We start from the raw sequence: 25,540 nt of genomic DNA on the forward strand, positions 1-25,540 counted from the left end.
CACTTCCACAGAAAACTAGAGGCGGAGCTAGCAGAATCCCAGAAACCTGTGGTCCAGCTAGCCTGGTATAACAGAGAGATCCTGTCCTAAACAAGGTGGAAAGCCTCCATGTCTTGCTGGGAGTTTAAGAAGGCATATCTAATTTGCAAAGCAACTATAAGTATATTCTTTCCAATGTTAAAGCATCCTCAATTAAGACTTGTCTCAAATCCTTACGTGAGCTTTACTCACAACTGTGACAAGCTAGGGGAACTTCTTTACAGATGGATAAGTAAATTTATTGTAGTGACATAAGAATAGGAAGGTTCCCAACAACACAAGTAAAGGTTTGCAACCAACGGCAGCATAGAAAACTTCTGCAAGATTGTGCTGAGGGAGAGGGACCAGAATTAAGTGTAAACAAGCAGGGTCTCTCACACGTGAAGCTGTGGAGCAGAAGCCCGTGGGAAGACGGCTGACAGAGTGGGTCGAGCAGTCTTTCCTGGGAGAGAGGCACGGCCAACCTCTTCACTGAACTGGCTTCTCAGCAGCTTACATTTATCATAACTCACCAGCCCAATCGTTTAACACGGATTTCATTGTACATCAACCAGCTGATTAGAATTGTATTGGTGCTGGTGAATGTCCCCTAAACCATGGCTTTAGCTTTTCCTTTTCTCGATCCTTTTCAGCTGAGAAATCTCTACAGGATTCCAGGTACATAGATCTGTAAAACAGGTGTACAAAAGAACCATTTGCCTGTAATAACTCTAACAGATTTGTCTGAGAGCAGTTCTCTGATATTCATATAATGTTTCCATTTGCTAAAGATGAAATGAAATATACATATCATTGAGATGGGTATCTTTTATTTTTATATAAGGAATTTAATCTTGGATGAACATTTGTTACTATAGAACATGATTATGATTTTCAGATTTGATATTTTGATCTTATAATCATCAATACTCTGACTTGTGTTTTACACAGGGCAGAATGTCAAGTGTGTTTATGGACATTCAGAAATTGTTGAAATTCTGTCCTAATCTTTGCCAAATTTTATTTAGCAATTTTTTTTATGAAACCCAAGTTGTAATCCTGTGTTTCTTAATAACTCAGTAAGTTTTTCTTGATGTTTTAATAGCAAGTGACTTATTTCTTTTTCTTATTTCAATTGAATGTGGTTTACCAATCCAATAGATTTTTCTAATCAAATTTGAAAGAGAATATTTCTGAAATTGTGCCTCCTGATACTTTGGACAATCAGCTAAACGTCTTGCTGCTGAATTACTGGGGAGGTTATTTTTAATGATAAAATCATCTGTGGGTGTAAACGTTCACAAGGGAACGTTTTTCATCCTGTTTTCCATTTGTTAACATTGTAAGTAAACTTTCAGTTTTCCCTTTTAATAAAAATATATTCCAATACCTCTCTTGAAATGACATGGTTAATTTTTTTTTCTTCATAAATTTTGGGCCTATAACACCGTTTTGAAAGCCTTTAGTCATTATTAAAAAATTAACAAAATTGGGCTTCTACTCAATAAAAAGTATGAGATGTTCATCTCTTAGTGCCTACCATTCTTTAAACACGGCTCTCTTGAGAGCCACCAAACCACTGCGTGTAACACTAAGGTTTTATGATCCCAGCCCATGTCTTCACAGATGTTTGAAACACACCGTTGCTCAGGGCACGGCAGTTCATGACGTCACTGATTCTGATGGCATCACAGACGGAGCTTACCTCTGGTGGTTTTAGGCCTCCATGGAGACAGTAAAGTGGGCATAGTCGCTGACACCAGTTTGGCTTTCACGACAAACTAACGTCCCCAACCACCATCATGGACAAGCACCAACATAGTCTGTCCACTACAAACTTTCCAGAAAAACTATGGGTTTTAAGATCAGCATATTCCTCGGGTCCTTCAGAGAAGAATATTTGGGGCCCAGCAGATGGCTCAGTGGGTAAAGGCTCTTAACACTCAGCTCGACCACTGGAGTTTAAACCATGAGGTTCACGTGATAGAAAAAGAGAAGCAACTCCCGAAAGTTGACCTCTGACCTCCCTCTGTGCAGTGTGGTGTTCACATGCACACACCTGCCTCCATACACGGGAAGTGAGAAAATGTTTTAAAAAATTGTCTTACACACAGTAACAGTGTGTCCTGTTAGACACACCTGCTGTTGGATGTCATTGAACCATGACTTCGGGGCTGTCCTTGAGCCTAGAACTAAGCCTCTGACATAGATCATGTGACTTCCAGAGATCATGGTAGAACAGCATGGCTCAGTGAAGACACGTCACAAGGTTCATTCCCGTTCCTTTTTCCCATGAACGGTTTCTGACATTTCAACATCAGCAAGTAACAAAAGGTAATCCCTGATAACCCAGGGCTTTTCAGTTTGGACAATCAGGCCATTTCCTAGGACCTAAGCAAACTCTTTTCAGTGACAGAGTCTTGACATATTGCTTCTCTTTATTTGAAGATTTTAAAAGTTGCTCAAAACATCCCTTCAACTGGGCACACCAGCTGTGTGCTTGGTATGAGGATGTCATTTTGAATATATATTTTCATTTTTATTTTATTTAAATATAGATGTTCATTTGTCTCTGTGTGTGTATGTGTGCATGTGTGTATAGGCATAGGTGTCTATGAGGATCATAAAAGGGCTTCAGATCCCCTGGAGCAAGAATTATAGAGAGTTATGAGTTGCCTGACGTGGGTGCAGGGAACCGAACTTCGATCCTCTGCAAGAAAGATATGAGCGCCTAGACATTGGGCCATGTCTCCACCCCAGAAAATGTTGTTTCAAATTGTCTGATTTCAAGCTTTTAATGCCAATAACAGAACAATTTAAGCAAAGTTTTATTTTTCATCATCAAGATCATCAAAAACAAATCCACACTACAAAGAAATCCACATTTCCTGCTATTGTTAATTTAATGTTGCTGCATGCAGGCTTCAGCATTTCTGGTTCCTCTCCCTAAATTCAGTGAAATACCCATACCATACAAACTACAAATAAAGACTGCTGATTTATCAAACACACTAGCTTTGGCTTAGGAAACTGTGTTTGTTTATGCTTAAGAGACTCAGATTTGTACTACAGAGACAATGGTCAAGAAAGCCAAAAGTTTTGCTTTGCTGCTGTTAAACACATTTCTGTATAACAAGGAGCTGAGCAGAAAGTGACTGAACTGTCTTTAAATTTTCCTGCTTCATGGAAACGTCTCTGGATACTATGGGCCTGAAGGCTGAAGAAGAATGCCCCAATGGTACAGAGGAACTTTGGGTGACTGTCCAGGCAGCAAGTTGTCTCTGTCATTTCGAGAGCTTTGGATTTCTTGTTTGCTTAGGTAATATTATATCCTTCTGGAGTCTTTGATGGAGTTGAAGAATGGTTAGTTATAGTTTTGCTTAGTTATGATAAAAGATAAAATAGATACAATTATTGTAGCTGTAATTCTTACTTGATAACTGTTTTGTTATATGTAATCTTACTATGTTAAAGTGAAAGCCTTTCTTTTTTGTTTAAACAGAAAAAGGGGAAATAAAAAAAAAACAAGGAGCTGAGAACAATTTTTAAACCAACATCACAATACAACACAATCCTACACAGACTAATTCACTTGGGTGGTGTTGACATGGTTCCGGAAGCTTCCTTCTAGCTACACATGGCCACCCAGCTGACTTGATGCTTCACGCTAAGGCACGGTGGCAGGGACCTAGCAGAGGTCTTTGATTTCCACAGAGAAGCCACCATTATTTTGTAAAAGCTGGAAAATGTGCGTTCGGTGCAAATGTCACAGGTTGCAATGCCCCGGGCCCTGTAGCTATCGTTGGCATTGTGTGGTTAAGTGTGAGCAGTGCAAAGTGTTCCTGCCATGTGCTCAGAACCAGGGCTTCGGCAGTTACATCATGTAACGTGGGGGACGCTGCCAGGAACACCTTGGATTCATCGCGAGTTTGATTTCGAATTAATTTTTGGTCACTGAACATCCAGAAGCTTTTCACTGTTGCCAGATTTTTCACACTCTACCCTGACATTTGGTAACAAGACCCCCATATGGAATCGTGACCCGTGGCTTAAAATCTTTGCCCTAAATCACTTAGTCGAGGCTATTTATTCATAGTCTATGTTCTACGCCGTGCTGCCCTGGGTCAGACTTCAAATAGGGCTTTCTACAGAGATCCAGCTGGGCAGCAAGAGCCAGGCAGAGCAGCTGCCCTCTGCTGCTCATAGCTGTCTGGAGCCTTGTGGCCCCGTGTGTCAGGAAGGTGGCAATCACAGCTAATCAGATTTGAGCAGAACAAACATCTCCCGTGGGCTTGCCCCTCTGCCAAGTCGCCAGTTAGAGTGAGAATAGTCCTATTGTTAGGATCTGACAAGCCCGTCTCTCATCCAGGCTTGATTCACCCATGAGCCTGTTTCCCAGCTAAGATCTTTAAACAATCTTCTTCCTCAGTGATGGTCGCAGATGGCTGGGCACTATGACACCTTAAAAAAAAAAAGTTGAAATTTCCTTAGAGATCTAATTTCCCAGCAATTCCCATCCCTAAATGACCAATTATTAACGTTAGCTGAAAATTTCCCCAATTACACTTTTGATTCACTGTTTACAGAAGCCGTCACTGTCTGGAAAACTTTGTCAGCCATTTGTATCCTCTGCTTAGCCTCTCGAGCTTGGCAAGAGCTGATGTCGCTCATTTCTTCTCGGAGCTCACAGAGTCTAATGTTTTCAACTTTGCCTAGATTATTGTTTTGTCATTAAAATTTGTTCTGGCTCCCTCCCAACTCTTCCATCAGTATGTTATAATCTCACAATTAAAATGTCTAATTTATTTCCTCATACTCCTGATGCTATTGAAATTGGCTAGCACTCTAGAAAGAGCGCCAAACACTTAATAGGTACCTCGGTAACCAAACATTTTCTCGCCCTTTATTTATTTATTTTTGTTGTCATTATACTAACCAAATAAAATATTTAACCTATAGTCGGATGGAAATTAATTTCCCTTTATTTATTTTAGAGAGAAATTACTTTCCCTTAAATAAAGATGCTTTTATGATTTCTCATTAAGAAGGAAATGCTGCCATAAGATGTAAATTCAAGGTGATAATTTTAATTAAGAAAACACATTTTCAAGATCCCTTCCAGCTATAGCGAACAGCTTAAGGGAGAGGAGAATTGTTTATCTTCAATGCCCCTTTCCGTTGGTCTGACTATAAATTACTAACCTGATAAAAAATTTATATTAACATCTTAAAATGGAACTTGAAATTTAATTGTGTTTCTTTACCACTCAAGCCCTTTTTTGCAAAGTTTAATTGGTCTCCAATATAAACTTTTAGAATGAAATTAAAACTCACCCGCAGCAGACTGGACTAACTCTGGCCAGGCCCAGCCATGCCTATACTTGGGTTGGAGGATCTGGGATGGGTGTCTTCAACAATGTTCTCCATAGCAAAACCCTACACTAGCCCTCTGGGCTTCCAAAGCATCACCGACTTTTGAGAGCTATCAGCTCGCTAGGAGAGGAGGCAATGTCATCAGAGACCAGAGATTAAAATTTATCCCCACCCTTTTATTCCAGGTTTACTGAGATTCAGCTAGGCACTGGGCTTTTCCAGCCATGTAGAAAACAGAAGTTACCTACCATCTTCAGTGGAAGTTCCGTCCTATGCGGAGAGAGAGAAGCAAGAGGAAAAGTCACAGTGAGGCAGTGAGCTAGCCCCACTGACCAACATGACAATATTGGTGTTTTTATTCTACCTGCTTCTCCACAAAACTTAGTGGCTTAAGGGAGCCAGCTTTAGCTTCCAGCATTCTAGATGTGCTCTGGTTCTGATGAATATTTGGAAATGGGACCTATTCATCTATCACATCAGCTGTTGCTAGAATGGAGTCACTCAGGCTCAGCCAGCCAGCTCTCCAAGATGGCAGACTTCCGTGGCAGAAGATGATTATAGATGGTGGCTCAGTTGTCTGGAAGCATCAAGGCTGCTTAATGTCGAGCTTCTTATGGCACAGGGCTAAAGGCAGAGTCAAGATCCCCCTTAAGGTTTGATCCCTACCTCACATAAACTGTTTTCCCAGAGGCTGGAAGAGGAGCTACAAGCTAGCTGAAGAGCCACTTGTGGGATGTGGTGACGCCATTCACGCTGAGCTACCAGGATTGTGGGGCTGAAATGGGGTGCCTAGTTCTGGAGTTCAGACCTTCAGATGTTCCCAGGGAAGGAAGTCTTTGAGTACCTTAGGCATGAGAGTTCCATGGCCATGTGAAGATTTCCAAGATGCCCCTGGCTGTTGTGTTAAGGATGGACTAGGGCAGGGGTGAGACCAAGAGATGGAGCAAGGCCCTAAGGATAACGTCCATGTGGGAGGCTGAGGATGTAGACAGCAGAGACAGTGTATGCCATGCTTGGAACATACAGAAAGAATGGGCATGCCACACACAAGGGATGGGTGGGATAAATAATATAAACATGGCCTCTATATACAGCCTCTAGCTTCAATGCAATAGTATCCAGGTGATAGCGGCTATCTCTGGAGTGGGGCCTGTGCCCACCCACAAGGCAAAAGAGCAGGGAAAAAAATGGTGGGAATCTCTCTTTGCACTCACTGAACTTCAGAATGGAGGCAGAGAGAGGTCTGTCCCAAGTGGGCTAGACTGCACTTATAAAGTAAGTATCCTTAAGAAAGCCTCTCCAGGTCTGAATAGCAACAGTGTGTCTCATCACGGAGACTCAGCTCTCCTCTGGCAAGGACAGGGAAGGTCTTGGCATGGCAGCCAGACTGTGCTCCATTCCACCTGAAGGGGTCAGGATGTTCACCTGAGGACTCCAGCGTTCTTTGAAGGATGTCACATTACCTCTCAGTTTAGTGTCAGTATGGAACAGACGGTGGTGTGGAGCAAAGGAGAAAAATCACGTGTGGCTGGAGAGATGTGGCAATAAGGGGCGGTCCCTATCAGTGTCTCTGCTCAGGTGAACGCACACTTGGTGCTGGGACTTTATGGCAACTAAAGACCAATTCAATACATCCCCTCTAAAGCGTCGCTAGAGCCTAGACTGGACTCACAGGGAGGCTTGGGGCACCATTCTGGGCTCCCGGTTGAAAAGAGGAATCTCAGTCACACAAAACCACATGGATAGAGGCCACTGTGCTGTGACCGGAGCAGCTTTTGTGTTTACTCATCTTGAGTAGCAACTCTCCGTTTTCTGCAAGATCAGATGTTGCCCATGTGCAACGCGGAAAGCTCACCGATGACCAGGGCCCATCAGAACCTATATGTCAACCTTCTTGCAGATGTCACTGCTCAGAGAAGAGCTTCTTATTGTGTTTATTTTGCCGTAAATTAGCTATTTGCTTTATTGACCCAAATTAGTTATCGTCTCAGCTGGAAATATATTGGAACCCCGGCTGCCAAGCAAATATTCAGCAAAAGATGAGTCAAAGCGTATGGGAAGGAAGGTTCCATCAAGCCCGGCCTGCGTGCGCTCTGGAAGGCGTTCTGGCCCACAGCCATGAGCTCCGCGGATTGCAGCACCCGGGAGCGACAGTGATCGATTCACCAGTGGGAAGGGTATTAACGATGCTCCCGCTGATGGCTGAGCCACTTCGCCGGCATTTGCATTTCTATTCATCATCTCCGTGTTTATCGTTATGAAGAGGATGCCAGAGCTAATTAAAGTCTGGGCTAACACGATGGCGGCGCGTCTGATGACCAGGAGCACCGAGGAAGACAGGAGAGAGGACAACCTTGCAGTGAACCCAATTAACTTAATTCCAAGTGAATCCACATAGATGCTTCCCCCGGGGAGCTGGGAGACTTGAAGCACCCTCATGATTTACGCTCGGACTGGGGGCTCAGGAGAGAAGAAGGCCTCACTTGGGGTTCTCCTTGGCACCATTCTCCCTCACGGACATTTTGAAGAAATGCACTTTTAGGTGAATGTTTTTGAATTTTTAGAAAAATTTCTACAGATCTAAAGAATAGATTCTAGACCCACTTATCCCCTGCCTTAATAGAAATCACTGGTGGATAATTCGGAATAAAATGAGGCCTGCACCATTCAAGCCTAGCACAAATACAGTGACGGGATGAGCCAAGAAACCCTCCACTAAATGTGGAATTTCCTTCATGCCTTTCATTAATATAGTACTCCCCCCTCTGGTATCCATGACAATAAATGACACCATTAAAAGGCAAGATTTAATTTCTCCTTCATGAGTTTTAATTAGAAAGTGGCATTTTGATTCTTCTTTATAGCTGCACAGCCAATCTACAATGGGCAATTGGATTCACCTGGGCTCAAGGAAGCCCTTGGAGGAGGCTTTTAGGTGGAGTCACGTCTTAGGACAAGGAAGGGACCGAGTTTGACTTTCTTGGGAAAAGGCTCCTCTGCATGGGTCCCCTGCTTCCTCCTGATGGGAAAGAGTGCCTTTATAGTCCCCACATGCTCTGACAAGAAGAGGAAGCAGACTCAACAGCCACACTGGTGTCCATCTCAGGAAACAACTGATAGAGTCAAGGCAAAGCTTAAAATGACACCTTTCTTCTGTAGTGATACTTTATTCATGTTTAAGTAAACAATAAACAATAATTTGTATTTATATTATACAAATTATTACTATTTTAAATTCTATAAATATAAATTATAGTATTTATATAAATGATAACATAACACGTAGATTATAATTTATATAAATCATATTATGATGTAAATAATAAATTATAATTTATGTAAGTTATAATATATAACAGCTTATACAAATAAAATACAATTTATATAAATTATATTTAGTAAATAATAATAAAATTTTCCCATGGAATGACAGCGGACAGAGCATCTCCTTAGCATTTTCTTTCACCTATAATATCCATCCTAATAGGCACTGAGCTCAGGCACAGCAGCCTGGCTAGAGATGCCACTCTGCCTCTGCCACAGTATCAGCTAAATATCGTTATGACCTTGGCAGGTGACAGTTAAGCCACAGCAGAGCCTTGGGGTGGTAACTAGGCTAAGAAGTCAAGCAGAGAGGGTGCTGTGGCAGTCTTACCATCCTTGTGGGAAGGGGGTTCTCAGTAAGTTCTGTCTTTGGGTCTTTGTTTTTTCTCTGCGTCTCCTCATCTGTCTTTATCTCTTTGCGTGTGGTTGTCTCTGTTCCCTTACCCATCAATAGGAGGATACAATGTGAAGGTGGCTGTCTGTAAGACAGAAAGAGTCGGAACAGAATCCCGTTTGCCATCTCGACCATGGCCATAAGCGCACCAGAACCATAGGAGATAAGGCCACAGTGAAGCAGGCTGCTCAGGGGTCCTTTGTTGTGGTGACGAGCTGACCCATAGACTGGCATTCACATTTGGACCACACCTTTTGGTTGGCTTATTTTGTACCTTGATGCTCATTTCCCATGTTCACCCCCCTTTCTGCTGCCCTTTAAAGAGACCACATTCCATTGGAAAATAGATTATCAGGTGCTGGTGCCTAAGAGACAGTCAAGAAGGACAGAGAGTTTTATTAGTGAGGGCATTAGCTGCTTGTCTGCTGCTGTGACAAACACCATGGGCAAGGTGTTATGTTTTAGCAAAATCTCAAACATTTGATTTTACAAATAAAAACTTGGGAGCCAGACACTGGAGTAAAGCCTGCTAGCTCACAGAGGTAGAGGGAGCACCCAGATGATCTCCCTCCTCTGCAGATGTCCCAGAAGCCTCCTTTCCTTACCCTATCTCAACCCCAAAATTCCTCCAACTCATGTCCCTCTCTTCCACTCATTGTGCATCTGTCTTAGTCTCTATGGTTTTTTTTTTTTTTTTTTGATAATCCTCGTGCACACGAGATTCCTGTCAACTGGTTGCTTACTCTGCTTCTCAACCTACAGTTAACATTATTTAATCCTGTTTACGAAATTCAAGCAGAAAACTCTTGGATTAAAGGTGTCTTCTAGGGCTGAGCCACACCACAACTAGAAACAGGTTTTTCCACTAAATAATACAATCTCAGGGTTAACAGTGCTGTCAAAGATCCTGCAACAGCAAGGCCACTTAGAGAAGGAAGAGTTTATTTGAACTCAGAATTCCATAGGTATTTAACCCATCATGGTGCGGAAATATGGCAAGGTCAGTGGGCTAAGACAGAGAGGCACAGCAGCTAGAACAGGGATGTGAGAGCTCACACCTTCAACCATGACCACAAAGCATAGAGAGAGAACTTGATGTGCCTTAGGCTTTTCCCTCAAAGCCCACCCCAATAATATATTTTACCCAGCAAGGCGGCACTTCCTAAAGCTCCCCTAACAGCTGTCAGCTGGGGACCAAGGAATCAAATGCCCAATTCAATGGGGGGGGGGGGAGGATAACCCTCATTCAAACCACGGCAGGGGAGGAAAAGAGGTGTTCTCAAATTAGAGGGTGGTGATAGACATACAACTTTCCAAATGCTGAACCATCAATGAGCTCCTCTCACAAGAGCGGTGTTTTATGAGACTTGAATCACGCCCAATAAATGTCACTGAAGTGTAGCTGTCCTGCACATGAAATCGCTAGTTCTGCTAAAACAAGGAAAAGACCAAAGTGAAACGAAACTAAGTCTTCCATTGGCTTCTAGGTTAATTACCTAGACGTGGGGGGGAACATCATCAGTGAATGAGGGGCATAGCTTTTGTTCCCCCCTGCCTTGGAGATGCCCATATACAGATCTCTGGATACAAGTAATCGAGTTGAACATTAAAATGAAGCGTTGTCAATGAGCCCATGGATACAGGACTTCTTCCATTTTCTGGTTTAGACTGTAACAGTTAGAGGAATCAGTCACACCTACTCAGGAACCTCCCAAGAGTGAGGTGCAAGTGATAAGCACACTGTGAGTGTTCTCAAGTCTCCTGAATTTACTGACTTTTCCCCCCTCTTTCCATCCATTTCCAGTGGCTGCTGGCTTGAGCCCTTTGGTACATCGTGGGTGTTACAGATGCCTAGGGCAAGTTAATTAACAAGCTCACTTCAGGTTCATCTAGAAAATCCCAGAAGGCACAACTGGCCAAAGACAGACACCTCTGATTGCCCTTTGTACAGGGGTCATTCCAGGCCTACCTTGGGCCTCCATTTTAGTGCCTCTCCTCCGGACTCTACTCTCTGAAGGTCCAGGGCTGACCAACTTCAAAGTGTGCTGGTGATGTGGGATTCCCCTCTGTACACTGTTACTAAAGAAAACTGGCTCAGCCTGATAGGACAGAACTTAGGTAGGCAGGGGAAAACTTAACTGAATGCTGGTAGAAATGAGGCAGAATCAGGGAGGAGCCATGTAGCCCCACCAGAGACAGACGCTGGAACTTTACCCACTAAGTCACAGCCTCCTGGAGACACACAGAATTATGGAAATGGGATAAATTAAGTTGTAAGAGCTAGCCAATAAGAAGTTAGAGCTAGTTTTTTTTGGTTTTTTTGTTGTTGTTGTTGTTTTTGTTTTGTTTTGTTTTGTTTGTTTTTCGAGACAGGGTTTCTCTGTAGCTTTGGTGCCTGTCCTGGAACTAGCTCTTGTAGACCAGGCTGGCCTCAAACTCCCAGAGATCCGCCTGCCTCTGCCTTCCGAGTGCTGGGATTAAAGGCGTGCGCCACCACCGCCCGGCTTAGAGCTAGTTTTAAACAATATAGTTTATGTGTGATTATTTCGGGTCTGAGCTGCCAGGCACCTGGGAAACAAATAAGCAGCCCTCTTACAACATGCCAGCATGTGAGAAGCATTCGGGTCTGTGAGATGCTGAAGATGGCTTCTCAGTCCTTTTCAGGCCATAGCTTTCTATATCAAATCTGTGTATTTGGCCCCAGTGCTGAAGCTTTATTCCCAGATCAGCGACATCCACTGGGAACTCAGTGAGACCGCAAGAGCAACTCAGTCCTTAATAGCCAGTTTAGGAACTGGACAACAAACAAATGGAAGAACTGGGTGCTAACTCAGTTGGTAAGGGCCTTGCCGTGCAATCATGAGGACCTGAGCTCTAGGCCCAGGGTCCCTACAAAATATCTGGGCATGCTGGCATGTGCTTGCAAGCCCGGCTCTGATGGGAAAGAGGCAGGTGGATCTATGAGGATCAATGGACAGCCAAACTAGTCACCTCGGCAAGTTCTAGGCCAGTGAGAGAACTTGTCTTGGTAGCAAAGTGTGCAGCAAGTAAAAAAACTTCAGTAGGGACTCATCTCGAACTTCCCCAGCTAGCCCTTGTTTGCTTTTTCTTTTCTTTCATTTTTAAAATTTATTTTATTTAATTAATTTTATTATAATTTTTTAAAGTCAGGTTCCCCTTTAGATGTTAATTTAGCAACAGTTTTTAGCAACAGCTTTCTCCTTATTGTCTTCTTTTCTGTACAGAAGCATTTGAGCTTGGGAAACCTGATTTACCAGATGTTGATGGTATTTTTGCAGCAACTGGAGTCCCTATTCAGAAAGTGCTGGTATGTCCCAATATCTTGAAGTGTTTTCTCTACACCTTAATCAATAAGTAGTCCAAGTAAGGAACCTGAAATGGCCCTATCCTATAACCACACTGATGAATATCTTGCATATCACCATAGAGCCTTCATCGGGCAATGGATGGAGATAGAGACAGAGACCCACATTGGAGCACCGGAATAAGCTCCCAAGGTCCCAATGAGGAGCAGACGGAGGGAGAACATGAGCAAGGAAGTCAGGACCATGAGAGGTGCACCCACCCACTGAGACAGAGGGACTGATCTATTGGGACCTCACCAAGGCCAGCTGGACTAGAACTGAAAAAGTATGGGATAAAACTGGACTCTCTGAATAATGAGGACTGATGAGAAGCCAAAGACAATGGCACTGGGGTTTGATCCTACTTCATGTTCTGGCTTTGTGGGAGCCTAGCCAGTTTGGATGCTCACCTTCCTAGACCTACATGGAGCGGGGAGGACCTTGGACTTTACACCTGACTGCTCTTCGGTCTGGAGAGGGAGGGCGAAAGGAGTGGGGGGAGGGGGAGTGGAGTGGGAAGAAGGGGAGGGAAATGGGAGGATGGGAGGAGGTGGAAATTTTTTTTTCCCAAGGAAAAATAAATAAAAAAAAAAATAAGGGGTCCAAGGAAATGAGCAGACACTTCTGAAAGATGGAAGACCAAAGGCAGATAAACATGTTGAAAAGATGTCCAACCTCACCAGCCATCAGAGACATGGAGGTGAAAACAACATTGAGACTTAATCTCGTCCTGATCAGAAAAACAGGAACAATGGTGCTGAGGAAAGTGAGCCAGAGGGAACCCTGTATACGCTGCTGGTAGGAATGCCAGTGAGTCTAGCCAACGTGGAGATTCCTCCAAAAGTCAACCTCTACCCACAGCTGCCCCAGCGACAGCATCCACGGGTATTCACCAAAGTGCCTGTCGCAGAGACACCACACACCAGTGTTCAAAGTAGCTCCATACACCACACGTACGTAAGCTGCGGTGTATGGGAAACCAGGTGTCAGGGGAACAGATGGAGAATGTGTGGCTTATATGCACGGTAAGTTTCTCTCCAGCCTTAACAGAGAACGAAGCTCTGTCTGAAGGAAGAGGTGTGAGATAGGAGGCAAGCATATGAAGTTAACTAAAAGCCAGTCTCAGAGAGGCAAATGTTTGGTTCTCATCTGCGGGAACTAGATTTTATAGACATACATAAAATCATATATTTATATGATAACATGATTTATGATAGCGTAAAAGTATAACTGACTAGGAGACTAATAGGTGGTAAGGGCGGAGGAGGAGGAGGGTGGGTAAGATAGACCCAAGGTCCAGTATAAAGTTGCATGAAAATGGTCTTCTATAACTCAGCATAATAAAAATAAAAGCTTTTGTACGTGCTGATACTTCAAGAGGGAGAAGCAGAGGGTGCCTTATCCACGTTCCTTTGTTTTCTGAGAAAATATTGAAGGCTGACAGTGGGGTGTGTGGCTTCTGTTTTTTGTCCTAAACTCTGTAGTATAGTGAAAAGAGCAAGCGCGCAGTGAACTAAGCCGATCATTTCAAATTAGGCTGACAAAAGACATTTAGCTTTACATAATCTGAGCTCCCCTGAAACTTAGTTTAAATCTTCAGGGAACCCAGGGCACTTCCTCTTCGAGGTCTGGGTGCTGAGGCCAGACTGATACAGCCTATGGGACGTATTGGCTGCCAGAAGCAGGGGTCAGAGGCAGACTTTGCTCCTGTCTGTAAAGAAGGTGACATTGTCACAGCAAAACGTCATGCGTGTGACAGAACTTCCTCTGTGCCTGCACACACATGCACAATCGCAGTAAGTGGGGTGACCCAGAGAAGTTAGCAAAGTCAAGAGGAGGAAGCACAGTGCGTCCACTTCAGATCACAAGGAGGCTGAGCTGGCCCAGAATGCCGGTGGAGACAGGAAAGAAGAAGTGTCATCACAGAGATCTCCCTGTCACTCGTAAAGGGGGTAGAATCTGCAGTGACGTTTCATTTGTATTTTAATACATAAAGCTTGCCTGAAGTTCAGAGAGTAAAACAGCTGCACTGATCAGCCTTACAGATCAGGCAGTGGTAACACACAGCTTTAACCCCAGTAGCCACATTAGTTTAACACACATAGAAACCAGGTGGTAGTGGTGCACACCTTCAAGCCCAGCACTAGAGAGGGATACAAGGCAGGAAGAGACAGCTCTCACACACAATCTCATTCTGAGATTCCTGGAGGTAGGATCGCCCTTTTAGGCTGAGGTAGAGGTAAGAGCCTGTGGCTGACTGTTTTGCTTTTCTTACCTTCAGGTTGAACCCCTACTTCTGTCTCTGGATTTTTATTAATTGAGCTACAGGAATCTAGCACTATGAAGTTGGCACAGCAGGTGGTTACTGTCCAGGAAACCTTGTGAGGCTCCCTAAATCCATCAGTCTCCATATTTAATGCTTTGCACTCCAAACCCAGAGCAGGAAGCAGTCTTAAACTGTAGGTGAAGTGTAGCAAGAAAAATGGGAGGGTCAAGCCTCATGGGAAAAGGGGAGAGAGGTTAGAATCTAATGGGGGACCAGAGGATGGATAAAGGATGCTGATGCTGGAGAACCACAAAGGATGCTAAGGCCACAACAGAGCTTGTCTTTATACAGAGCTCAGACCTTCATTGTCCGGGCTTTGAGATGCATACACTAAGAGAGGAAAAAAGAAGTCTGGCCCTATAGGGACTTTTTAGAGTGCTCACTGTGTCTCCTCTGCAGTCACCATGGAAAATAGTTAAGGCGTTCAGTTTCCATGGATACATGTTTAGGGGACAAACGGACAAGACCTCACTTGCATTCCTCTCAGACACAGAAAGTCACCTCCCTCTCCTGATGAGAGACATAGAGAAGACTGACACCATGCAGACCCATTGGGAATCCAGGGCTCCAGACCACTCCTTATGGTTCCTGGGTTCCAGACCTGGCTGATGTGGGCTTCAGGGCCTGTTGAGCCTACTCAGAATCAAGAAGTCAGTAAAAGGTCCCACAGTGGAGGTAATAGCTCCACAGTCAGCTCTCTAGAAAAACGAAATTATTTATGTATTGAAAGAATAATGCATGGATCAATGAGAAAGATTATACATGGATTAGAATTAGCATGAGATGGAGGGAGCAAGAATAATAGACAAGCATAGAAAAATATACAGGTGACATAAAGAGAGATAAGACAGATGGATAGGAGATAGATAGATAGATAGATAGATAGATAGATAGATAGATAGATAGATAGATAGATAGATAGATAGATAGATAGATTTCTAAATGAATGCTAAGTTGTGGAGAAACAAAGCAACCAAGTCTTCCAGGACTCATCAGTGTTTTAACTCCTGAGTACTAGCAGAGGCTCTGGGGTGAGAGATGCAGAATCAAGCAGTGATGGAATTCACCTTGAGGTTGATTTTGGCCAGACACAGAGATGCTGACAGCCTTGTCAGCCATAGAACTGCCTGACCACTGCTGCGTTATTTCAGTGCTTGATACTGGATCTTAGTTACTTTCTTCTTGCTGTGGGTAAAATACCTAGGCAGCTTATAAAGAAAACATTTAATTTGGGACTTAATGTTTCTGAAGGTTAGCATCCATACTGGTGAAACAAAGGTACGGTAGCAGGAATGGCTAGGAGCTGATAGCTTGACACTAGAGGCAGAGAAAGAGATCCTATGGGTGGTATGAGTCTTTTGAAGCCTCACCGCCCATGCTCAGCGACACACCTTCCCCAACAAGGCTATACCCACAGTCCTTCCCAAACAATCTTTCCCACTTACTAGGGATCAAGTATTCAAACACACGAGCCTATGCTGCCATTCTCAATCAAACCACTACATGGTCAGAATAGGTACAGGGGTCTGAGAGCCACTCCCAGCAGACAAACGTATGTACATCTGTGAATAGCTCCCTCTGAGGAGCTCCGCCCTCTCTAAGATAATAATCAAACACAGCGTGTACAGGTATGGCTCCATGAGGCAGTCAGCCTTCATTGTAAGGTTAACTGGACTTGGAGTCCCCTATGAGACATACCTCCGGGTAAATCTGTGAAGACATTCCCAGAGACGCCATCCCAGGCATGAGGATCCCAGACTGAAAATGGAAAAGAGGAGAAAGCAAGCTGATCACCAGAACTCATGTTTCCCTCTCTCTCCATCCTGACTTCAGATACAGATGTGATCAGCCGCCTCAGGCCCCTGCTCTCATTACCTTCCCACCACCATGGACTGTATCCTGCCTATTGTGGGCCAAAGCAAACCCTTTCATCTGAAGTTGTTCCTGTCGGGCGTTCTGTTACAGAAACAAATGAAGTGACTGACTTACGAGAGGACTGTCTTCTGTGACCAGCAGGCCACAGAGACCTGAGCCAGAAGGGAAATGCTCTTGACTCCCATTTTCTACATGCTACAGCATCAATCAGGTCTCCTCTCAGAGAGCCAGCATCACCGGGAACCACTCTAAACAAACACTGGACTCTGGTCCTGTATCTCAGGTCAACCTACGGTCTCACTTGTTGATAACAATCTCTGATGGCAGGAGTCAGAGTTAGGGTACCCTTTGGTTTGGAGGATCACAGTCCGGGTATGAAGGCTTTGTTTACAAAAGGAGCTGGACCATGAGCTGATACGGTTTGAGACTTTGCAAAATACTTAGTAGGATGGAACTTTAGGTCTGGCTGGCGGGCTGGCTGGAGGAGTGTGGGAGGTCAGGAGAGTGAGCCATGCATCCTGCAATGATTAGCCAACCAGAGTGACTTCAGCGTACTGTGCCAGCATCACCTATACCGGTTCTTCGTCAAGCCTACTGTGGGTTCTTGGATCCTGTGCTAGGGAGTTGGGGGTGTGTGGTCTGTGTTGGGGAAAGGTGTGCGTCCCACTTTCAGGGCTCCTGCTCATAGTTCTCAGTTTCAGCTCTGGTCCATCGTTGTCCTTGCCTCCGTTTACCTGCAGAGGCTACTTGGGTCACCTGCAGGATTAAAACTTGAAATTGGAGGAGAGGTAGAGCCTGTAGAAACCGCGATATCCTGGCAAGAAAGGCAGGCGGTGGGGCCAGGGCTGGTCTAGCTGCTGGCGTCCTTGGGTGACAGTCGCCTTTTCTTAGGTCTTTATTTCCCCTCATTCTCATAAGTTCACTAGAGATTTAAAAGCCCTTTCCCATCCTCTCCTTTTCTTCTTCCCTTTAAAGGGAAAGTTTTGCCTCCCTCCTGTCAACCCACTCTGCCTGCCCTGCCTGTTTCGCTCCTGGCCACAAATTGTTTTAAACCTTTTCCTTCTGCCCTCTTCTCTGGCCCTTCCCTGCTGCTCTTTTTTCCCCACTTTTTGAAAGTTAAAGTTATTGAGAGCCTCCTGGCTGCTGCCCTCCTGCGGGGCGGTGACAATGGGGGAGGCCAGGCCTCTATAGAAAGCCGGCTGCGGGGAGCATCCAGCAAGTGGGGAAGGAGGCAGCCTGAGCCCTGGGAGCCCACAAAGGCTCTCCCCTTGCCCTTTTGCTCCTTCCAAGGGGGGCAGTGGGTTGTGCCCAGGCCAGGCAACTTCCACAGACAGCATCCTGCCTTTTGTGGAGATGGCTTCTCAGAAACCCCAGCTCCAGATTGCTTTCGCCCTGCACCCTGCTCCTCCTTCCTGCAGCCTTCCCCCCACATCTGCATCCAGACCAGCATCCAGCCAAAGGCTGTGCAAGGGGGCAGGGCTCCACCTTGTTGCCCTCAAAGAGGCTGAGATAAAAGGGTACCTTCCACCCAAAGGCAGGGTGCTCTGTGAACACGTTATCATTGCTTAAGTTTGCTCGGCTTTGGTACCACAAGCTGGATAAAGCACACCTTAAAACCAACAGAAGGAAAGCTGAGTGTGGACCCCGAAAGAGCCAGGTCCTGAAGAGCATCCTACCAAAGACTTTTGCTCGGGGCAGAGTCTTTTATGAATCTGTGGTGTGTACCTGTGGGTCTAAGAGAAGCATGGGGCACGCTGTCCCAGCTGTGCCTCCACAGGGCCACACAGTGTGGACAAAACATATTCCCTGCCCCCATGAGGCCGGATGTACCCCCAGACAGACACATAAAACCAAACAGAAAGAGGCCTTTCCTGACCCAGCACACAGGACACTGTGGGGACCTAGTGCCCATCATTAAAGCCTCAGAAGCCAGAAGAAGGAGCCGAATGGAAACAGTCGCCCTCATCAGAAATACGAAGAGGAAGGTACAGGAGCGACTTTAAACAAGTTGTTTTCTCTGCTGCTCTTTGTGATAAGGGACTCTCTCGCTCGCTGTCAGCCAGTGCCAGATGCTGTAGGAGAGCGGGGGCCCTTGAAGGAGGCGCAGCTTCTGAATTATTGATCAATGATTAGCAAATGCAATCGAAATTGTAGACTTGATGTTGTGCAGCGATCCATAATTTATGAGTGGACAAAATAGGAGGTAGCGGACGTAGCAGTAGGTGATTTCGGCTCCCGTATTGATTACTTAAAACCACAGGAGGTAAGTGTCCTGTGACAAATGAACAAAAGCCGACAGCTCCCCGGCTGTCCATCAGCACAGCCGCGAGCTGGGGAAGACGGCGCCCGCGGAAGCAAATGCATTGCCATTGTGTGTCTTTGATCGTCGTGCTGTTCGACCAGACCAAAGGACATATTTGTTTATAATTTATGTATTCTCTCTCTATAAAAGATTGATAGTGTCCTATTAGATACTCCGGTATCTAAATATCCAGGTAGTTTGTAGCTGCGACAGCTGGTAAGGTGTTGTTACGGAATAGTCTCCGGGGTTCGCAGAAGAGGGATGCCAGGGCCTTTCAAGGAGCCCACGTCAGGAACAGGTGCAATGTGAACTCTGCTAAGAACAGGCTAGAAGATGCCCTATTCTCACCAACAATAGCCAGCCATCCCAGACGGCATCAGTGCAGACGAATGCTTCCCTTTTCTGGGAAAGGGCAGACAGGGAGAGTTGGAAAAAAAACAACTTTGATTCCCGCGTTTACAGAAAGCGTACATTACAAGGTGTGATCTTAGTTCCAGGTGTGAGAGCAGACAGTGAGGTCTATTTAGGGCAGCAGTCCTCAGTGGGGACCTTGAACAGAGTCTGGGGATTTGGGTGACCCCCTGGCCAGGGAGCAGCACCATAGGGCACAGACCCCACAGCCACAAGTTTGTCACTGATCCCAGTGGCACTTCACTTGGGGATGGAAGCAAAAGGAAGAGCACACACAGCATGGCTTCTTTCTTGCCTGGGCCTCTTTTCAACTGCAGGCAGAGCTATGCAGGGCGCCGACTTAAGCTTGGCCACTCTCTGAGGCAGGCCTGCTCTCCTCCACCCTCTAGGCTAGGTTTGTAAGTGGGGTGTCAGAACCCTGCGTCATAGGATCCCACTCTGTACAGTGGGAAGAAGTTTAGTCTCCCTCTGTATGGAGAACTCTGAGACAGAACGCAGGGCTACCACGTAACCAGTGTGGAAGTCAAGCCGGCTCACACTGTTCATACCTTACCTACCTTACCACCTATTGTCTCAGTGGAGGGTACAATCCGATTTTCTCACATTCAAATGCACTTGACATTATATAATGGATAATAACTCTTACTTAGGTTTAGATTTGCTGTCTGTCTGTCTGCTTGTCTGTTTATCTGTAGAGATGGAGTAAAACAGCCTAGACAACGGTCCCACTTTGAGCAAAACGAAACAAAGCAGACAACCAAGCAAACAAAAAAACAACAAAAAAAAAAAGCAATTCGTGAGGTTTGGGAATAATCAGACATTAATTCACTTTGTTGTGCAAAATCTACAAACCCTTGTGCAATACAGTATTGCAAATGACGTTGGGGATCCTGCTGAAAATGCGGGTCCTCAGAGCTTGGTGAATGCCTGACTGATAGGAAAACATTCTCAGATGAAGAGGGAGTTGCTTGGGAGCCTCTAGGATCAGTTTGAGACTCCTGCCCTCTGTTGTTTTGAAAATGTAAAACAAACAAAATGGAGTGTGTTCGCCGGAGTCTCTCCTGCCTCTCTCATTGTTTCTCAAAGTCTTTTCTAACTAAAGTGAACTCACTTGGAACCGGGGTTTACAGAAAGCAGCTGCATGTGCGTGTCCTAATTATGGTAAGGCAAGAGCCAGGAAATCACTAGACACCTGCCTGGCACACCTGGCTGTCGGTGCCTTGCGAACCTCTGAGCTTCAAAAGATGGAAACAGGCCATACAGCACCAACTTCACAACACGCCGCAGCCTGCAGCACACAGACCGGGACCCACACTACACAATACAGCCCTCAACACACACAGCCTACTACACACACACAATGACCTGCATTATATATACATGTGTAGCCCACACCATGGCTGGGTTCCTCCCTCAGTCAGCACTAAATCCAGAACCACAATAAATGCAGTAAATATTGTCTTGGGTTTTACCTGGTCTCTAAGGTTCAGACTCGTGCCCATTGAGGGGAGTCTCCTGCCTCAGGGTTTATGTCCGTACCAAACTTGTAAAAGCGTGATAGTGAACTCATTGATTACTTTTCTAGTTTATGAAAATTCTTTGCAAACTCTTCAAAATAGCAAAAGTCCTGACTGCCTTCATAATCACCATGGTCACACTGTCCACCACCACTCAGCCAGTGCCGTCACTACCATGACTCTGTCCTATTTCAAAAAAGATTGTGGATACCCTAGAAGATCCCATGAGAATGAACACGCTGTATCTGTGACGTGGGAACAATTTCCCAGGTTGATCCCTAAGAATGTAGGTAAGGGTAGGCTTTGGAAGGGGAGACTCATAGAATATATCCCAGATTCTTCCCTCCAGAGTCCCCAGCATGGCCACATGCTGGAAATCCAGTGTTTTTGTTTCTTTGCTTGTTTTGTTTTCTGAGATGAGGTTTCTCTGTGTACTGGAACTCGCTCTGAGATTAAGCTGGTCTGAAACTCTCAGAGATCTGCCTGCCTCTGCCTTCTGAGTGCTGGGATTCAAGGTGTACACCGGCAGTGGAAATCGGCCACCCTGGGTTCACACGTGTGCTCCGGTCAAATGGCCAACTGAGTTTCCCACCAGCCTGCTAAACTAGTCATGTGAACAGCAGTATCCTGGGATCCAGCCGAGCTGCTTGCCAGCTGACCTCAGAGCATTCTCTGTGGATGTGCTGGGGACAGGACCACCGAGCTCAACTAGCTCTGCCCTGGCACAGACATTTTGAGTTATGAGTATGGTTATTAGCTCGGTTTGCCACTGGGAACTTTAGCCACGGCAGTAGGAAGCTGGATGCCAGGCTGTCCCAGAACTGAGGTGTGAGGGACGAAGTACTTCAAAATGGCAGCCGTAGTATTTAGTTCAATGACAGTGCAAGGAAACAGCCCTGATTCTAGGCTGGGCTGTATGTGGGTTCTTCACATGGGCCATTGAGGAAGAGCAGCCCTTCAGATGGCTGCTCTGAATCCCCCCTCCCAAGGGACCATTCCTGAGATAGCCTGATGAAGTGGGCAACACTCCAAAGCCTTGCCCTTCCTGGGCCCTGCTGCTGGTTTGCTTAAAGTCGAGCTAAACAAAATGATTAAGGAACAGCCCAACTGCAAAACATCCGCAGTGAAAAGCATCCTCTGTGGCCTCAAGTGTTTTTTTCCTGCATGTGCATGTTCATGTGTGTGCATGGGGTATGTGTCGGTGCACACGAGTGTGTGTGCTTGAGTGTGCCCATGCATGTGAGTGTGTGCTTCTTTATGTGTGTGGGTATGTACCTGTACATGTAAGTGTGTGTCTGTGGGTATGTTCCTGTGCATATGAGAGTGTGTGTTTGGGTGTACACTTGTGTGTGGGAGAGTATGTGCTTGTGCATGTGGGTATGTGCCTGTGTGTGTGTGTGTGCGTGGTGCGTGTAGGTATATTTCCATGCATGTGCATGTGTGTGCTCATGTGTTTGGGGGTTATGTGCTTGTGCATGTGATTGTTACTTGTTTGTATGTGTGTGTCTGTTCATGTATGTGAGTATGTTCCTGTGCAAGTGAGTGTGTGCTTGTGTGTGTGCGCCTGTGCATGTGTGTGTGTGCTTATGTGTGTAGAGGGATTATGTGCTTGTGCATATGTGTGTGTGTATATGTAGGTATGTCCCCATGCATGTGAGTGTGTATGCTTGTGAGGGGGTATGTCCTTGTGCACGTGCGTGTGCATGCTTGTATATGGGTTGGCTGTGATGTGGACTGTGGTTATGGGACCAAGATTTAGAGAAGAGTATGGGAGCTAAGAGGAAAGGGGGCAGGCCACACCTCTGGTCCTTACATAAGCCCAAAAGATATTTGGCTGAAACCCAACCATTGACACTCGCAGTAATGAGGGGTAACACAAAAACTGCCTGTGGTGGGTGGATGCAAAGACCTTGGTCTCAGACAGTAGAGCTGGAGGGAGGCTGCAGGTGTGCAAGATATATTCTCAGCCAGGTTCACGCCACGCAAATCAAAGTGCTCAGATCACACCTGATCCCTGTGTCCTGTGATTGTGGGGGAGGTTAGCAAGAGCTTGGCACTACCCATGCTTCTGTCCACTCAAAAGAATCAACCTTATCCACACCACCAGTGCACTCTTGCTGCCTGTGTTTTAAGATGGATCACGAGCATCCAATGACTTGGACTGTTTCATTATCACCCAAGTCTCTAGAGCCCTGGGCTGGGCTCTGTGTATTTGGTTCCTTGGCTGTGTGAAGACAAACATTCTGCGGCTGTGTTGGGCAGAAGCTATCTGACTTGACCATGGGGGTGGCTCCTAGACTTTGCTTTCCCAGCCAGGTCACCCTGACTTTGGGACTCATTCAGTTATACCTTCTGATTGCCAGTAGCCGGGCCCACTATGTCTTTTAAGTATTAATTGACTCACGGGCTTAAATACAGCACAGAGTGGTAGAAGGACTCCTTTGTGAGGCTACGTAATGATTCAAAGGGGCCTCGTTATCTGGAGCTCCATGCTGGTCCCCAGCTGCTGTACCATATGCTACCCCCACTTGGGATGGCGGGAGGGACTCAGGCCACAGCCAAGGAGTTCTCTTTCTGGGCCCCTTGTCTGTGTCATTTCTGACCAGCACCTCAGGAAAGAATTCATGTTCCTGTGTACGTAAATAAACTCAGGACAGGTGCCTTAAATCAAACCATTACATCAAAGCTCCATGACCAGGACATAGAACTGAGTGCAGCGTTTTGGGGAATCTCACTCCCATATTCCCCTGGAGGCTCAGGGCACGTGGTTCCAGTAAGTCGAGTGAACAAGCCTTCGGTAAACCAGTTAATAAAGTACTTAAGATCTTGGGTGAGGTCACACACAGCCACACTTTGCTATGAATTTGGCTTCCTACTCGTGATGTCACAGCATACATCAGGGTAGCTTCAGATGGAAACTGTTCAGGGAAACAGTGGGGAAGTGCAAGCACATCCCTCCTGGATAGCAATGAACCCTGCAGCAGGAATTCTTTGAGTTCATCTTCCCAGGGTTGGGAAGGGAAAGGCAGAACATCCCTCCTCGACAGCAGTGAACCCCCACGGTCAGAACTGAAATGTTCTACAGCCTCACGCGGCCATTTCCTCAGAGCTGGGGTGGGAATGGCGATGAGAGGCTCAGGGTGAGCTGACAGCAGGGAGAGCAGCCTCCAGCAGGAGCCCCTCGGGGTCAAATGGCCCTGCGCATTCCTAGATGTTGGTAGGAAGTGAAGCAAGCCAGGTCGGTTCCCACCAGAGAGGGAAAGCCACGGCCTAGCTGGCTCCTCACAGCAATAAAGATCATGACTGAGCCCTCACCTGTTGTCATAGACGACAGTCAATTGACCATAAATCTGGGGTCCCTGAGCTGTACTTGAGTGGCTCTATGTCTACATTACATACGTTTTCAAGGGGGGCTGTGGCACCCAGTGTGTTCTGCTTGTGTTGGGTGCAGAGCCTGTAATAGGCTGGTTGGGAGAAGGAGGTGCATGGTGGAGTCTGCTCCATCTGCAACACCCAATGAGGCCTGCAGAGACTGCAGTCGCTCTGCAAACGGCTCAGAACGTAGGGGCTAAGATCGTTCCAAGCTCTGGCTGCCTCTCCAGAGACTCAGAGAATAAATTTCATTCTCAATATACAGACTTCTGCATTCTCCAGGGGTTTTCTCATTGATTTGGGTTTTTTATTGTCAGAGGACCTTCATAAGCCCATCCATCTCCGAGTCTGGATGGGGCAGTAAGGCTAGATATAGTTTGTGAAAGAACACAGGTAGGCCAGGGAGGCTTCCTTCTAAATCCACTAAGGTTGTCCAGCCTTAATTATGAGCTTTTCCAGCCTGAGGATGAGTAGGGACAGCTATCTTATTTCAGGCTCACATGACAAAGCTTGTGGCTACGGCCTGCCTCACTTAGCATTTTTCATCGGCTCTATCCACAGAGGCTGAATTCCAGCTTCCATCACTCTTCTCCATCTCTTTTAAATAACAGTTCCAACTCAGGCAAAGGAAAATTATCGATCAGCTCCATCTATATGCAGGGAAAGCCTGCAAGACTTGTTGCTAAGCAAATCACATACTTGGGCTCTCTGAGTCTCAAGAGGACTTGACAGACAGTGGACGGTTAGTGCCATATAGACAAGGAAGCCACACCACCACCAGGGTGTGCAAACTGCCGAGGTCACGTAGTGACTCATAAGACTCACATAGGACTGTTGAGAAAGGGGAACCCCAGAGACCAGCTCATAACCATAGCATTCCACTGGCTGGACAAACACTTGGAGCTCTGGGTAGTGCTTTTGATATGGGACTATGGGTAACATATAGCTTCTTTGAATTGAGTGGGGGCTTTTGTCCAATTTTAGAGCACAGTGATTTTGGTTCTGTTTCCACAGAAAGCTCCTAGCTGGCATCCCGTTGACATGGAAATGGTACATGAGCCAGAGATGCCCTCAGGACTCCGCCTTGGGGACCCTGATGACGTGCACTGGACAGACTATCCCAGATGAGGAAGTTACCACTGCAAGAGCTGGGGACTTTGTTTCAATAAAAAAAAAAATTTCCTAGGTCCTACCACAGGGCAGGGAACCCTGATTGCCCATTGGACTGGAGAGGGAGGGGGAGAGGAGTGGGGGGAGGGGGAG

The sequence above is a fragment of the Microtus ochrogaster genome, chromosome 19 (genome assembly GCF_000317375.1).
Source record: "Microtus ochrogaster isolate Prairie Vole_2 chromosome 19, MicOch1.0, whole genome shotgun sequence".
Classification (NCBI taxonomy): Eukaryota; Metazoa; Chordata; class Mammalia; order Rodentia; family Cricetidae; genus Microtus; species Microtus ochrogaster.